General features: G+C 37.5%; 1 protein-coding gene across 2 annotated transcripts in view; it reads right to left on the bottom strand.

The window, feature by feature from the left end:
* rnf24 (ring finger protein 24) overlaps nt 1-16,182 on the bottom strand; it is a 64,299-nt gene that overhangs the window by 25,609 nt on the left and 22,508 nt on the right. For both annotated transcript variants that reach the window (XM_086033113.1, XM_086033114.1), the window contains one exon: nt 11,416-11,512. The gene's annotated coding sequence lies outside the window, so the exon portion shown is untranslated. The remainder of the gene's footprint in view (nt 1-11,415; nt 11,513-16,182) is intronic.

The raw sequence follows: 16,182 nt of genomic DNA, 5'->3' as shown, positions 1-16,182 counted from the left end.
AGTCCAATGACGAGTTTTCTACTCATCACCTCAGATGACTAATGTTGACGTATGCCTGGAGTGAAATGAGCTTCCTTTGGTAAATAGATACACCACAAACACAATTTCATTTTAACACGGCGAAGACTGAATTATTGGTTAGACTCAACATTTCACTGAATCAGGTGAGTCAGATTAAGGTGGGATCTGTGATGGCTGGTCAATACAGGGTGGTAAGGCACCACGCCACGCACGGTGGTCTTCACGTGACAAAAATTTACATTTTGATGATGAAAGAAAAATATTTCCAAATATATGGAAATGTAACCAAATGAAATTGTTACATTTTAAAACATACCCTCCTCGTATCTCCTTTGGCCTAATTACACTTCATTTATTTTCAATCTTTTATCTATTTTTTACGTTTTGTTTTTACAATGCAATGCTATTTGTCTTTATTAATTACACTACAAAATATGTTGGGTGAACTCAAAATTTCAAGGCAACAAACTATGATAACATTTTAAGTTGGGCAACATGTTTGAAGTTTTGCTGCTGTGAAAAATTGGCTTTCCTGGATTTCACAACAATGAAACAGTTTACAGAAGAGTTGTCCCTATTATTGAACCCGAACTTCAAGAAAAACATCTTGCTTGGTTTGTTGCGCTAACGGACATTGTTGCCATAAATGTCAGTCATTTATATTTTAACGTTTTTTTGAAAGTAAATGACTATTTTAGGCCAAAAACACCAGTTGAGTTCTTTTATACAGTGTATTATTTGCTTTTTTACTTTTTTTCCAGTACTCATACAGTAAGTCAAGACATGGTACTTCAAACTCCATCCATTCATCAGTTTTCAGGGTTGCGGGTAAGTGAAGCCTCTCCTAGCTAGATGAAAAGCGGTCAACTCCCCGAATGGGTCACCAGTCAATTGCATTTCACATTTACAGACAATCCTTCACACTCACATTCATATCATCACTGAGTGGGGAATGTACGTTGCCTGCATGACAGTCAGGTGAGTAAATCACAATAGCATCAATGACTTGGGAATTCAATTAATCCAAGTCTGTTATTATTCACAATTTATCATAGGCCTAATTATCAAGAAATATTCATAAACAAGTTTTAAGAAAACGTGATGAGAAAGAAAACTATGGCTTCTTCAATCATTTATCTTCAATAGCATCCATAATGGGCAGCACAGTAGTGGTTAATGCGCCTGCCTCACAGTTCTGTGATTATGGGTTTGAATCTCAGCCACTGGCCAGAATTTGCATGTTCTCCTCATGCTTGCCTGGAGTCAGATTTTTCTAATCAAATAAAAATGATCAAATGTATTCTATACATTGATGGTGAATATACTCAGTATTTATGTTTTGTAACTATGTTTTGAAATGGGCTGTAACTTGGTTGCAAACCAAATTGTTGACCAAGCCCCCCACACTTATGTATTTTTGCTTCCCTCTAGTGGTTAATAATAATACTACATTCCGGTACTGTTGTCTTTTACCAGTTTATGGTTTAACTTCCAGGGGAGTTTTGAAGATTTTAATATTGAAACATATTTGATTTAAACCAAAAACAATCAAGACGTGAGGTGTTCAGTTTTAATTAAAGATGCGTTACAAAAAATATGACATTCTCCTTTTAGAAATTAAACCATTTTATGTATTGCTGTATGCATCTCCATTTTCAAGTGTCCCTAAAATAATGGACACCTGCCTTTGCGCACTCCTTGACTTCAAACTTTTTTTTATCTAAGTAATTGAAATTATATTTCAACTGTACTTTTTAAATATCTGAAATTCCTGAATTGAATGTGTACATTATGCAAATTTGAAAGAACATTTTAACAAAACGGCACCAAGATGAAAAGATTGTATCAGATATTATCTTGCAATTATTATATTATTTTTGTGATTACATTCGCCATAAAATTAGCATGAAATACAGGTTTGTCAATACCTATATATTAAAAAGCTTGTGGTTTAATTTCAAGAGCAGCCCGGTGGGGATTAACATTAAACAAGAGGGACGGTGTCAACATCGAACAGAAAGCTTTCTGTGTGCAGCATATAGTCATTATTGTAAGAGGTAGTATGAAAAGGCTAGGAATAAAAGCAGAGCTAATTTGTTAACAGAAGACTGCATTGACACAGTAAATGTAGTAAACAAAGGAGGTTTATGCAAATAACAAATAACCTTATCTTGCATTTATTATATTATTTTTGTGATTACATTCGCCATAAAATTAGGATGAAATACAGGTTTGTCAATCCTGTACCTATATATTAAAAAGCTTGTGGTTTAATTTCAAGAGCAGCCCGGTGGGGATTAACATTAAACAAGAGGGACGGTGTCAACATCGAACAGAAACCTTTCTGTTTGCAGCAAATAGTCATTATTGTAAGACGTAGTATGAAAAGGCTAGGAATAAAAGCAGAGCTAATTTGCGAACAGAAGACTGCATTGACACAGTAAATGTAGTAAACAAAGGAGGTTTATGCAAGGGTTGAGCTTGTCCACAGATTTACATTGACAACATACAACCAATAAAAAAGACGTTACCATTGTACGATATAGTACAGTGGAAGTACAAATTTCCCTGTAGGAAACAATGGAAATAGAAATAATCAGTTACCTAATGCACGATAAGCTTGCCCATTAAAAATGTTGTAAAAAATGTTGCAAATTCCAACTATGTGAAAAGTGTACAAATTGTTGTGTTTGGGAAATTCATGACCAGTGGTCACAAGGGAAAAGAACTGACTTATTTAGAAATGAATATATCTAATAAGGGCTTATGTTGAAAGGACTATTTGTTCATGAAACGATTAACTGTTTTTATCTTATGATACAGTTTATCACAAGATGCATTTCAATCCTTTAATTGAACTGCACAGCAACACGCACTTGTATTATGTAGTATATAGTATATACTTGTTACCAGGGATGGTCACTTGACCCTATTTTGCCAGTCTGTCCTACGTCCGCGACCTGGCTACCCTTCCGTCATCGTCCCTCCATTCTTCATAAAACTAATCCTCCAACCCCGTCCGTCCTCATCCTTTTAAAGCATTTCCGTCATTACATTTTGTCAGCCCCCGACACCCCCCCCCCCTACGCCATGGAAGAGATGCTAACGGCAGAGGTTTCATAAATCATAAACATTATTTAAAGATCATTATCTGGCTAATTTCCAAATCACATCCACTTAATCGGCTGGAAGTATCATGAGTGGATTGAATTGTTTACAAAAGTTTAAGAGTCACTCAAAATAGCATTTAGCTGTCAACACAACCATTGTCGGTCGCCAGACTACAGAGCCCGCAAAGGGACATGACAAGAATATTTAAGATTGTGTTTTTAAAAAAAAAAAAAAAAAAAAAAAAAAGGTACGGAAGGGCAGAGGTGGATTTTAGTCCATCCCACTAATCGTCTCTCATGCATGCGACGTGGTCGCGAGGCGGCCAAAAGTTCATCTCCATTTACTCTGCGAAATGGGAAAACGACAAAAATTGCCTCCAACCGCTTCAAATGCGCCACTAGTTACCCACCTGCGCGTACTTACTCACTTGTATACGCCCTGGCAGGAACGCTGTGGACTGCACACGTTTGGTCTGCATGAAGAGGAGAAGAAGAAAAGGGGGGCACATCTATCTATCTATCTATATCTCTATATATAGATTTTTTTTACTATATATTTATATATATATATATATATATTTATATATATATATATATATATATATATATATATATATATATATATACTTGTGCTGTATTTGTGTGTATAAACATGTATATATGTATATATATATATACATATATATATATATATATATAATATATACACATACATATATATATATATATATATATATATATATATATATATATATATATATATATACACACAGTATATGTGTGTGTGTGTGCGAGCGTGTGTAATGCATTTGTTTCATGCAAATGTGGAATACAGTATATGATTACTAGCCATATACAGGTACTGTACAATACACTTTAACGATACGGTGACCTGTAGAGGGCGGCGTTGCTTTTCAAGTATGGGAAATTAAGTATCCAGACCCCATGTTTTGTAGGTTTTTGTGACATAAAAAAAAAAATGACCAAGATGAAATCCTTTAAAAAATAAAATAAAAATCTGCTGTTATTGTGATCTTTAACGTGCTCAACTCAGTTGAAAGAAAAATATACATTAGAAGGGAAGTACAAATAAACAACTGGGATAATGTGGTTGCACAAGTATGCACACCCTCTTGGGATGTGGCTGCGATTATTGGAAGAAAGAACTCATGCTTAACTTGGCCCCAGTTTAGACGAGGGCATGAGCAACCACTGTGGTACGACTGGTACGGCTCAAGGATGACTGCTGCCTGTTTCTAGGCCAATGGCCATCCTTGTACATGAGATAAGATACCGAAACTGTCACGAGTGAAAATATATAATAAAGTGTGCTTTCAGCAAACGTTGACTCCCACTCTCACAGTCATTGTGTCATTTGTATTTATTTTCCTCAAAATATGGCAATACAATGTGGATTTGGAATGATCTTCCATTAAATGTTAGGCAAGCCCCCTCTCTATCCACTTTTAAAACTCGTTTGAGGACACATTTTTATTCTTTGGCTTTCGACCCATTATGAGACTGACACTGCTGTTTACTGGTGTCAGTTGGGTTAAAAATAACACAATTCTGTGTCAAAAATGGACCAATCCACAAATTGGGTCAATTTGATCCATCTCCTTGCATTGTTTTGTACAAAACAGTCCAGTTTTTGAGGTTGTTTAGTGCAAAACTACCAATTTTTGCGCTTGTTTTTTTGCAAAAACAACCCAGAAAGTTGGGTCAAATTTACCCAAGTAGTGGATCGGTCCTTTTTTGACTCAAAATTGTGTTATTTTTAACCTAACTGTTTCACTCTAAAAACTCTGTAACAATTCTGGGTCAAAAATGGACCTATCCACTTGTTGGGTCAATTAACCCTAACCCTAACCCAAGTATCTTTATCTTTTCTGCAAAAACAACCCCCAAAATTGGTAGTTTTGACCAAAACAACCGAAAAAAATTGGGCTGTTTTGAACAAAACATCAAATTAATTGATTTGTGTTTTAATTTACTGCTTTTGTGAAATGTGCTATATAAATAAAGTTGTATTGTATTGTAAAAAAAAGTGCTGGCTGCTGCTCGATCTGCGCAACGCTGCAAAACACAGTTGTAAAATATACTGTAAGATGTCTTGTTTATAATAATTTTGCACTCACTCAGAGCTGGGAGCGGTGAGTATTGTCTAAGTTTCTTCTTATCTACTTGTTCAAAGGTGTGTGGTGCTGTGTGTGAAGGTCCGAGTAATCTATTTTCAAAACATAGCACACTATATATATGAAAATAATGTAGTGGATGTGTTGTCATGAGTGGGACATGCATATCCTATATCCCATATCCTAGTTTTGTTCAAAACAACCCCCAAAATTGGACTAATTTGTACAAAACAATGCAAGAAAGTGGGTCAAATTGACCCAATTAGTGGATCGGTCCATTTTTAACCCAACTGTTTTTCGAGTGTAGAAAATTAAAGATGGTGTGAGTGTGCGCACATACATATTTCATTCAATATGAAAACTGATATTGATTCTTGAAAACGAGATTAAAAACCCATAAAAGATTTTTACTTATGCCCCTAAAATTTCAGGTTAGGGGCCACTGTGCTGCTAGTAAAAAAAAAAGTATGTCTGGAGGCCTGAACTACAACAACTCCAAGCTGCCAGCAGCAAGTTGAAGTGGAAAGGACCAATACTATAACATTTAGTTGCCTTCATTCTTTTTTAACACATTTTTCGAAATCGTTTAGAAATCTTGCCAGACATCAATCACGGCCAGTCACATTATTCCCACGGTGCCCTGAAACGGGGCCGGCGGGAACATCGTATAAATGGAGCTTAATCGGACGTACAAAATGCCTGCAAGCTTGCAAGTGTCGCAAATGAAAATATGCAACATGAATGCACATCACCCAGCCAGTAAGACAGTCGGAATAAACAAAATTAGCACAGCTGCACTGTATGTTGTGTAAAAGGAGACGCGCATGTGCGCATAACTGGGCCAGCTCCCCCACGGAGACACATGGCGCGGTGGCGATCGGATGACAAACACGGACGACGAAAGAAGAGCCCAGTTTGCCGAGCTGACATGGGGCAAATTATGGAGGTGTGCCGCGCTGTCACAAAATACACTCACACATGAACTTTGAAAGTAGAAGCAAAATACAGAGTCTCTCCAACGTCTCTAAAGGTGTAAATCAGAAGTTGAACGTCTGTCATGCATGATGTCACTCTAGACTGCACGTGCAGTGAGCATCTGGAAGGATTAATCCCACGTTGCTTGCGTTTTACTTGCCTTTTTTTGTGATACGATCACAAAAGGATACAAGTGATGCTAAGTGTTGGGTACTTGATGTTCAAATATATTCTTGCCTGTGCTCTGGCTGCGACACTTGATTATATTCACAGAGGTGTCCTGAAGCCACCACTTTGATATCCTGGCTACATCCTTTGGATTGTTGTCCTGCTGAAAGATGAACCGTGGCCTCAGTCTGAGGTCAAGAGCGCTCTGGAGCAAGTTTCCATTTTGGGAGGTCTGTGTAGCCTACATTGCTTCTTCAATTTTTGTTTGTATTTTTAATAAAAGAGAAAAAAATCTCAAAATATTTTTTTACATTATGTCATTATAGAGTGTTGTGTGTATTGTGTATAATTATATATAATACATTGTGGAAAGACTGTGTAACAGCGAAATGTGGGAAAAGTGAAGAACTGACAACTTTCAAGATGCACTCTGCATTGGTTACGCTTTTTGATGCTTATCATGACCGTTAAGAATGTTTAAAGTCACAATACAATGCCCCTGTCACGAGTCATTAAAGAGTAGTTTGATTTGATTCCAATTCTATAGAGTATGCTTTTATTTTACAGCCGTTAAAATGTAACATTGAACGGCAGTTATGACTGTTAAAATCAGAGCTGGGCATTTTACTACAAATTTAGCGTCCGTTATTCATCATCTGTCTGCAGCGTGGGTATCCTTCCGTTGTTCGTCATTCGCCTTTTTTTCCGCGGGGAAAAAAATCGTATATACTATAGGGCGGTCAGCCTCTAATTTTAAACGGGCATCCGTCTGCAATTCCAAATAGACTTTCACTATGATAATTTTCGTATCGTGAGATTCATATCGTGATATTATCGTATCGTGACATTTGGATATCGTCACTGTCAGCGGCCATTTTGTCACTTGCTGTCGACTGAAAATGACATCACAGTTGCTTAGGGCTTAGGTAACAACCAATCATGGCTAAGCAACTGTGATGTCATTTTCAGTCGACAGCAAGTGAAAAAATGGCCGCCCCTTCAGATGGATAAAACAAACACAATATCAATCAGAATATCAAGTGTAGACTAGTGAGGCTGCATTGAACATATTCTTATAAACATTTTTGGGTTGACTTCCTCTTTTAAATATTGCTTGTACAGTTACTAAAGGTCTTGTGACAATGGAAGTTTTGACTCTCTGACATGTTAGATAGCAGATAGCACAAAAAGTACTAACATTTGTGTTGGGAAAATTGTTTCTTTGTGGTAGTAATGCTTCTTGCCATTAAACATTCTCCCATGGGAAAGCCTGTTTCTAACCCTTATAAGTGGTCCCACTTGACATTTGTAAGGAACATGCGTTTGTGTTGAACAGCAGAGATGAGTATGTGGGTTGTGCCCATGAAAGATTTGCCAAATGTTCTCTGCCAATGCCCACAGCTTATTTTGCGGTTGTCGTGTAAATTTAAAGAAAGAAGACATATTGGCAATTTAACAAGTTATGAGTTGAACAATCAGGAGCCTTCAGTAACATACTGAAGAAGTTCCATTCATAGCTGCAACAGCCTGTCCTGCTGTGGCATGGCATTTGATTCTTTAGCCAGCATTTGTCACAGGTCAGCCAATACAAAAAGCGCACTCATTGGCACTGAAAAAAAAAAAAAAAAAAGACAATTTTTATGGGGCAAAACCTACATACTCAGCTCTTTTGCTTATTCCAGAAATGTATGTTCCTTACAAATGTGGAACCATTTAAAAGCGGAATAATCAGGCTTTCCGATTTATAAAATATATTGCGAAAAAGCATTGGTAAAACTAAAGAAATAATCTACCAACCCCAAAAAATCCTTGATTTTTGTGCTATGTTTATTTTGAATTTCCACTATTTTCCTAAGGAGAAAAAAACTGTCAACCAGGATCATGGAAAACCCAAAAGGACCATTTGTCATTATTTTACCTTATTTTGTCTGTTTTGAAATTTCAATGCAATTTCATGTATACATTTCATCCAGATTTGTGTGTTGTGTATATTCAATTATGACTTGCATTGTCTGCATTTATTGTCTGCACCGGTTACAATAACAGCACCAGGGTGTTGGCCACTCATCCCTTTCCTGGACTTCTAAAACAATCTACATGTACACACTCAGCAGGCGCCGATGTCCTCTTTTTTTTTTTTCATATCTCCACTGTTGTACCACCGGATGACAGAATACAGTACGCCAGGACATATTGTGTCCTTTTTTCCGCCCTTTTGAGGTTGAAGTTAAGTCAGGAAGCTATATTTATTATTGCATCCTCCTTTTTCAAGTCTATCTCTGTCTGCCTGCTACTTACTAAATACTTATGCCACATCCATCATGTCACTTCCTTTTTCCTTTACTCCATTCCGACTCACTCCTTTATCTTTTGTGGGCTCCAAAAATAAACATGTTTTGTGCTCTTCTGCAGTGACCGACTTTTTTTTTTTAAGCGCGGAGCAATAACCTGATTCCGGGTTAACGATGGTTGAGCATGTAGAAATAGGCACATATTTGTGAAAATAGAGTCTAATTTGGCCAAATAAGACAGAATTCCTTGTTAGAGAATCACAACAGATCTCAGAACTGTGAGATGTGTTGCGCAATCTGTGACCTGGCCTTGAGCACATGTGGGTTTACAGCAAGAGAAAGGGTAAAATAAGGCGATGACATACAGTAATGTGATAACGTCTCAGGATTATGTATTAGCTTGGTCTGCTTTACAATTACAATGTTGATCATTTTCCAGATATCATGTTGAGGCGTGTGTAATGACTTTGGCAGCGTGGCAGCTGGTGGAGAGGTCATGTTTTTTGTTTTTTTTTCCTCAGGAAGGGAAGTGACAATCTAGTTCAGAGGGATCATCTTCCGTTGTTGTATAAAAAGACATTCTGTATGAAGCTGCTGTAATTACGATTGATCAAATGCCCAATTCAACCCAAATTAAAATACAGTGTTGCCTTGACATGCCAGTGAACCGACTTACACGTGTTTTGAGATACAATCTGTCATGGGATTTTTGTTTTTTGCTTTAACTTGAGAGCGCAGCCTTGAAATATGAACGCTGTATGGTGGCATTGAACTTAAATCTCTTCACAATAAGCAGCATTTTTTCAAATGGTTCAACATTCTTTTCAAAAAGAGCCTTCAAGTTGTGTAATACCCCCTCCCAGTTGAAGAGAATTACATGTTGTGTATTTAAAAAAACGGACATTTGAACGTAAACTGTGCATTCAATATACTCCTAGTGATATATTCTTCATCCTCTGCGGGGAGCTGAGATATCGCTACTGTACAGACGTCCACTACAGTACATCTTATACTGCCACCTGCTGGCTAAGGCAGGCAGCAGCATAGTGGCTCTTCAATTGATTCAAGGTATGACAAAACTATTGAATTATCTTTAATTCAATTGATGTCATTATTGCATGCATTTATGAAGCACAATATTATAGAGTGATATTTATCTCATTAAGCGGCAAAATGTTAAAAATCTTGACGTCTCATTTATTTCCAAACGCTCGTATTTGGTGAATCCCCACCTAGTATGCAACTCGTCTCTCGCTGTGCCTCACTCCCTGACATCTGGATTTTGGCCGGTTTTACTGTCACTTCCCCTCTTTCCTCCCCACCCTCCTTTTCAGTTTGAAGGAGCGGCACGAAAGCGATGAGCCAAATTAGGCTGTTGCTGTGAAGACTTGACATTGACCAACCGGGACAAGACCAGAGAAGAGCCATTTCCCTGAAGTCTTGGTCTATCTGTGGCACTTCATTCCATTAAATCAACTTTCATGCTGTTTAAACTAACATTGTATGGCATCATTAGTATGTAATTACAGTTGGCCCGTTGATTTTTGTGAGCTATGGGCCTGGAAGCCCTTTGAAACTTGTTTGTCATTAAGGGCTATATAAATAAACTTGACTTGTCTTAACTTTCAGATTCAAATGAATACGTCTGTTTTTTAGTAGGGTAAATAAAAGCTAGCTAAATACAAGCTTTTGGAAATACAGTGGCTAGTCCTCCACACTGTAAGAAATTTCTGTGAAATTAACATTAATATGCCATAAAATCATGTCATCATGAATCTGTAATATGAATAACAATGAATCAGTGTATGAATCAGTGTATATTTGAAGGCAATTTATTGTAAAAAAAACAGAACAATGAATAATTACAGTTTTAAAGGATTAGTTTTAAACTGTAAAATTTACAGGTTGTTCTGTAATGTGTTTTACACTCTGCTGTATTTTTACAATATTATCCTGCCAACCACAGCCGCCAGTTTTTTTTTTTTGTTTTTTTTTCATAAAAACAAGTGTTTTTCCTACAGTGCAACATCCCACACATCACATACAGATGCCTCCAAAGTGCTTTGACACTGAACAGAATCTCACATGAATGAAAAGTTTTCTACCGTAATCAAACCTCCTCTCGTTTACTGGCAGTGGTGGCGCACTCAGCGATCCGCTCTAGAGCTTCCGTGCAAATTGCTGGTTGCTGGGGAATGGCTGGAGGTCATGAAAGGCACTCGGAGCAAGCTGACTGATTTCCCCTCTTCCCCGTACAAACCAAAACATCAATGAAAAGCTACTTTCTTCCCCGTCGCACCACAGAACGGCAGGGAGGTGGGAAAGCGTGGACAATAGTCAGCCAACACTGGGCAGACTCACAATGCGAAGTCTCTGTGAAGCGACAAACAGAGAGGCCTTTCTCATGGTCCAAGTGTTGCACCAATCACGCGTCTGAATTTATCTCCACTCTAATTATGTGGAGAACACATGCAAATTCACGTGCCGGCCACATCACATTAGATGTTAAGTAATGGAAACAACGGAGAACCATGTGATTGCCCTCATAAAAAAGGGGACAATACAGTGTTGTGATTGTGTCTTTGGAAAATTGCTGACTAAGGTATGAACAGTAAATTGACATTACTCAAACTTTTGGATGTAGCCTCAACTGTAGATAGCAAGTATGCTCCTTACCTCCACCGCAGGATTGTGTGTATTTATCTACTGTCTCACCTGTTTTCTGAAGATGAGCCATGATTGGTTGTTATCTGAGCACTGAGCAACTGTGATGTCACTTTCAGTCGAAAGCAAGTTCCAAAATGGCCGCCTCCTAAAATGGACAAAAACAGGTGGATTTTATTGTTTAACTGATATTCCACAAACGCAATATTAATCAGAATGCTGTGTTTGGACTAGCGAGGCTGCATAGAAAATATTATCATAACCAAAAAAAAAATTGTGGGTTGACTTCCACTTTAAAGACAATTGCTGAAAATATGTGTACGGACTGAGAATTATGTAGTTGTGGATTATGGAGATATGGCGTTAAACTGTTATTTGATTTCTCCCGATTTTTGGTGCACAGCTAAATCAGGGCCCAGTGAAGCACTTGGGCGTCTGGCCTCCCTCAGTATAAAAGAACTAGAGCGCCTTTGCTCACATTAGCAGTTATCCAGCCCATATTGAAATGTGCAGTTAGCCAGCTAGTTATGCATACACCCCAAAAAATGCATCTTCTTGGATGTCTCCACTAGCGTGGCTGCTTTAGAGCGCCTCGTCGTCAACTGCGAGTGCACGCATTTCACGATGAGAAAGGTGTAAGTGCCAGGAGGGGGAAAAAGGCAGAAAGGGGGAGGGAATCCAAATTGACAGCCAGCATGAAGACATGGGTTCCGTGCTGTTGTGGCTGCTGAGAGTGCCTCGTTGTCCGCAGTGTGGAAAAGCCCCACGAAAAGATGATGGGATATATTCTTGCCACAGGTGGCTTTCAGCGGATAGATTTTTGTGACTCAAACATGTAGTTATGTATTGACATTAGTACAATGCTAGACAAAGTAAAATCCATTTATCCTGGTTGTATAGATGTACAGTATTAGATTGACCGCCTTGAGTGGACACGCCCACAGCTTCCAGATGCTGTGAGAGGATGATGAGATGACGAGATGAGTTTGATATTTCACTATTTTGAAATTTCCGTGTTCACGTTTCTACTTTTATCGATTAGTTATTTTCTCTGTACTATGCAGTGCTGTATTTACCTTTCTGTGTCACAATGAGATAGTTTGTCAACAAATTACAGCGCAAATGAGAAAAGTGAAATGTGATTTTTTTTTCCACATTCATGAAGGTGTAACTTTCAATTTAGCATACTGAGTTTGTCATCAAAACTAGAGCAGCATGTGACATCGTAACATCCCTGCAGAGTACACAGTTATGACTAACCTGTTTGACTGTGTTATCTGCACACAATGACACAAAAGCTTGTCACTGATGACACTGTTATATTTTTATATATTTTTTTTTATTTTTATATTTTTAATTACAGTGCAGTCCTACTTTCCTTCACTTCTTGATCTAATGCTTCATACATTTACAAAAACATGGAGGTGCCAAAGCATTTGCAACTTGTTCAAAGAAATGAGAAACTGCTTTTTTTATGTGCGCCAGTGACACAATGATGTGAAAATGTAACTATTAGCTTTGAGAAATTCAATTCTGCTCTGAGAAATGTACCAAAGCGTTTGGGGGAAAAAAAAAAAAAGAAGTAAAATCAGCCCATTGAAGTTATTTGGACGGAGCCGAGGTCATTTAATTTTACTCTCCTTACCAGACTGATTTGCATTAGGTCTGCACACTGATGATACGAAAAAACAAATAGCCTAATACAATCATCCCAAAAGACAATTGTTTCAGTTGGGGGGCTTGCCAACAGAGCCTTTTATTTGGCCTTTTATTCTGGACCACGGTGCGTCCTTGTAACAAAGGCCAGACTATTCCCAGGACAGGATGGGAGGCAACCTAGCGAGATAAACTTTTATTGAGTCACACCCAGACCAACTCTGATGACATTTAAGAGGTGCAACGCTCCAATCATGACCCCCCGTTGATGAACGGCTCTGAACCTGTTTAGACAAAACAACTTGGGATGGCCTTTCGGAGTAGCGTACACATAAAAAAAAAAAAAAGTCCTCTTCCTGGAGGATTTCCTGCTCGACCACACAAAGCGGTGCCTCATGCAAGCATCATCATTCTATTATAAGATTGTGCATTCAATAAAGAGCTATGTTTAAGTGTTATTTATTATCATCATCTATCTGTCTGTTCATTTAAAGTGTTGGTAGTCTATGAACATGTTTTGAATGCATTTGAGCAAGAGCAACACCCAGTTGCCATGAGACTGAAATCCCAACTTGTAGGTAAGGTTTACTTTTTGCAAAGAGGGCCGGATCCGGTGAGGTAAAAATGTGTGCGTGTTGACCATTCAGCTTCAAGTTGCTTTTTCATGGCATTTGTTACCAGTCACCTTGTCGTGGTTTGCATGTTTCGTCTGGTCGCGACTCTTGATATTGAATTCCTTGAAAACAGCCACAGTCTCTTAGCGAACTTAGCAGACACACTTGTTTTGTATTTCAATGAGAAAATATGACAATTTCCACTTTTTCAGGAAGCATCGCTCTCTCTGTCAACTTTCTTTTTCTTCACTACAGTCTCAATTTTAGAAATGGTCTGGAAAGGTCACACAAAGGTCATGCAGCAAGGTCTTCACTCTGACTCTATAACACAACTTTGAGAGTGGTGTGTTCGGAGAGAGCGTGCTTGGAGCGTATTTCCGAAAGTGCGCGAGAGGGCAGCTACAGGTCTGCTGCCATCTGGTGGTGAAATATAAAACAGCTTTTTTTAATGTTTATTTTGTCCTGTGGTCAACACTACTGACGGGCCACTCATTAATTTTATGCCAGAGACTGCGGTCCGGTAGACATTTTAACTTGGGACATGCCTGCTTGAGAGAGTTGCGTGTTGCACGACGGTGGTTCAAAATTTGAGACTTAACTTTGCTTGAAAACTTTGGTTCAACCCCAAATTCTACTATCTCAGAGGAATTTAGACTTATAGGATAGCTCATGGACGATAAAGTGTTGCTGATCCAGTTATGAAGACTTTCCATGTACACTCTGTGGCTGCTGCCCTGCAGGTTTTTAAGCTTAACAGTTTCAGGTCACATCAGGCCTGAATGATATGGATTGTATTAGCTAACTCGGAGCTAAGATAGATAGATAGATGGATAGATGGATGGATGGAACACAAAGTTTTAAAATGTAGACACGGTTCCTTTATGTCAATATTTATTACTAAAAATGTTGATAAAAGGATTAAAGTTGATAAAAAAAACAAACCAAAAAAAAATCTAATTATCAACTATGGAATAGTGTTACTACAAATGTCTTATGATGACTAACAGAGATATATCGCAAAATAAAATGTATTTAGTTGACTTAATCTTTTTTCTATTTATTTAGCTAATGATTACCTGTTTTACTCTAAGGAATAAAAAATAATATAATAAATAAAATAATAAAATGAACAATAAATATACAATAAAAAAATTAAAGTTTGTTATTTTACTATTGCTGTGGCTCAACATATGAATAATCTTCATGAGATTTGATGGTTTAAGTCACAGATTGTCCCAAAAAGTATTAAGGCTTCTCTTTCAGAAATGGGAATGAAATTGTGTTAACATGTACAAAACAGTGGCGTTTATCTTGCCTGGCCAGGAGCTCAGCAACCTCTCAACCTTTGATGCAAGAATCACCCCTGCTGTCGTAAATTACAATTTATTTCATAATGCAGTTGTGCTCATAAGTTTCATATGCGAGCAGAATTTGTACAATAATAATATAAATATGAGTGATCAGGGTATTTTTTTTTTTTTTTTTTTGTGCAGAGAGGCATGTATTACACCTGAAGCTGTTTGTGGCATCCAAACACTTTTCCTGGCAGTTGATGCTGAACTCTTTGTTGGTTTATCTGATTGTGGCTTGGTATCAACAGAACCACAAAGTTTACACGTTTGAAACATATCATCGCTGTCATGTGAAAAACACTTATGTCCATTTTTTTCAATTGTCGTACTTTTACGTGACGGGTGTTTCCGCGTTACAGACATCGCATAAATGTGAAAATTAAAAAAAAAAAAAAAAAAAAAAATCAAAAATTGGACATAAGTGTTTTTCACAGGACAGCGACGATATACTAATTGGTTTTAAAATCTTTAGATATCTTTTTATATTATTTATGGATTTATAAAATACAGTTAAATTTTTTGTATGTAAAGTGCTTTGTTACAGCTCTATCTGTTATGAAATGCGCTTTATAAATAAAATAATGTATTGTATTGTATTGTATTGTCCATCTCAGGGTCTTGTGCTGCCACTTGCTGTCGACTAAAAATCTCCCCTTGTGAATGTCACATGAACAAACCCAGAAAACAGGTGAGCCATGGCGGTCCTCAGTTGGATAAAGTTCTTTTAATGGTGATTTCGGTGTGGTGTATTATACACAGGTGCGCGTTATTCTTGGGATTTTATGGTAGTCCTATGAATTAAAATGGAAGAGAGAGCATCAAAATATCATGATAGTATGGGTATTTCAATGTGTTTTTAAACCCTTGTATGGTGTTCGTACTTTTATTACTCAGCTGTGTTAATAGGTCTGGAGGCCCCGCTAGAGTTTCGGGTTTTCAAACCAACACAATCAAATAATTTTTCTGTTAAAATACTCAACATGTTTACTACATCACAATTGCAAGTCATATGAACAGCAAACATTGTTAGTAGTTGCCCTTTACCTTAATTAGATCACATTTATTCATTAATCTAGTACTCCTTTTATAAAAAATAAAAATCCCATAGAGCAGAAGGTTTCAGATATGCATTGGGTCATTTTTCTTTTGATAAAAACTGAACGTGGGTCCCACAGACCCGAACACCATACAAGGGT

The sequence above is a fragment of the Filicampus tigris genome, chromosome 6 (genome assembly GCF_054856515.1).
Source record: "Filicampus tigris isolate MCC_2025a chromosome 6, RoL_Ftig_1.0, whole genome shotgun sequence".
Taxonomy (NCBI): Eukaryota; Metazoa; Chordata; class Actinopteri; order Syngnathiformes; family Syngnathidae; genus Filicampus; species Filicampus tigris.
The sequence above is the reverse complement of the archived record's forward strand: the minus strand, read 5'-3'. Positions and strand labels throughout refer to the sequence as shown.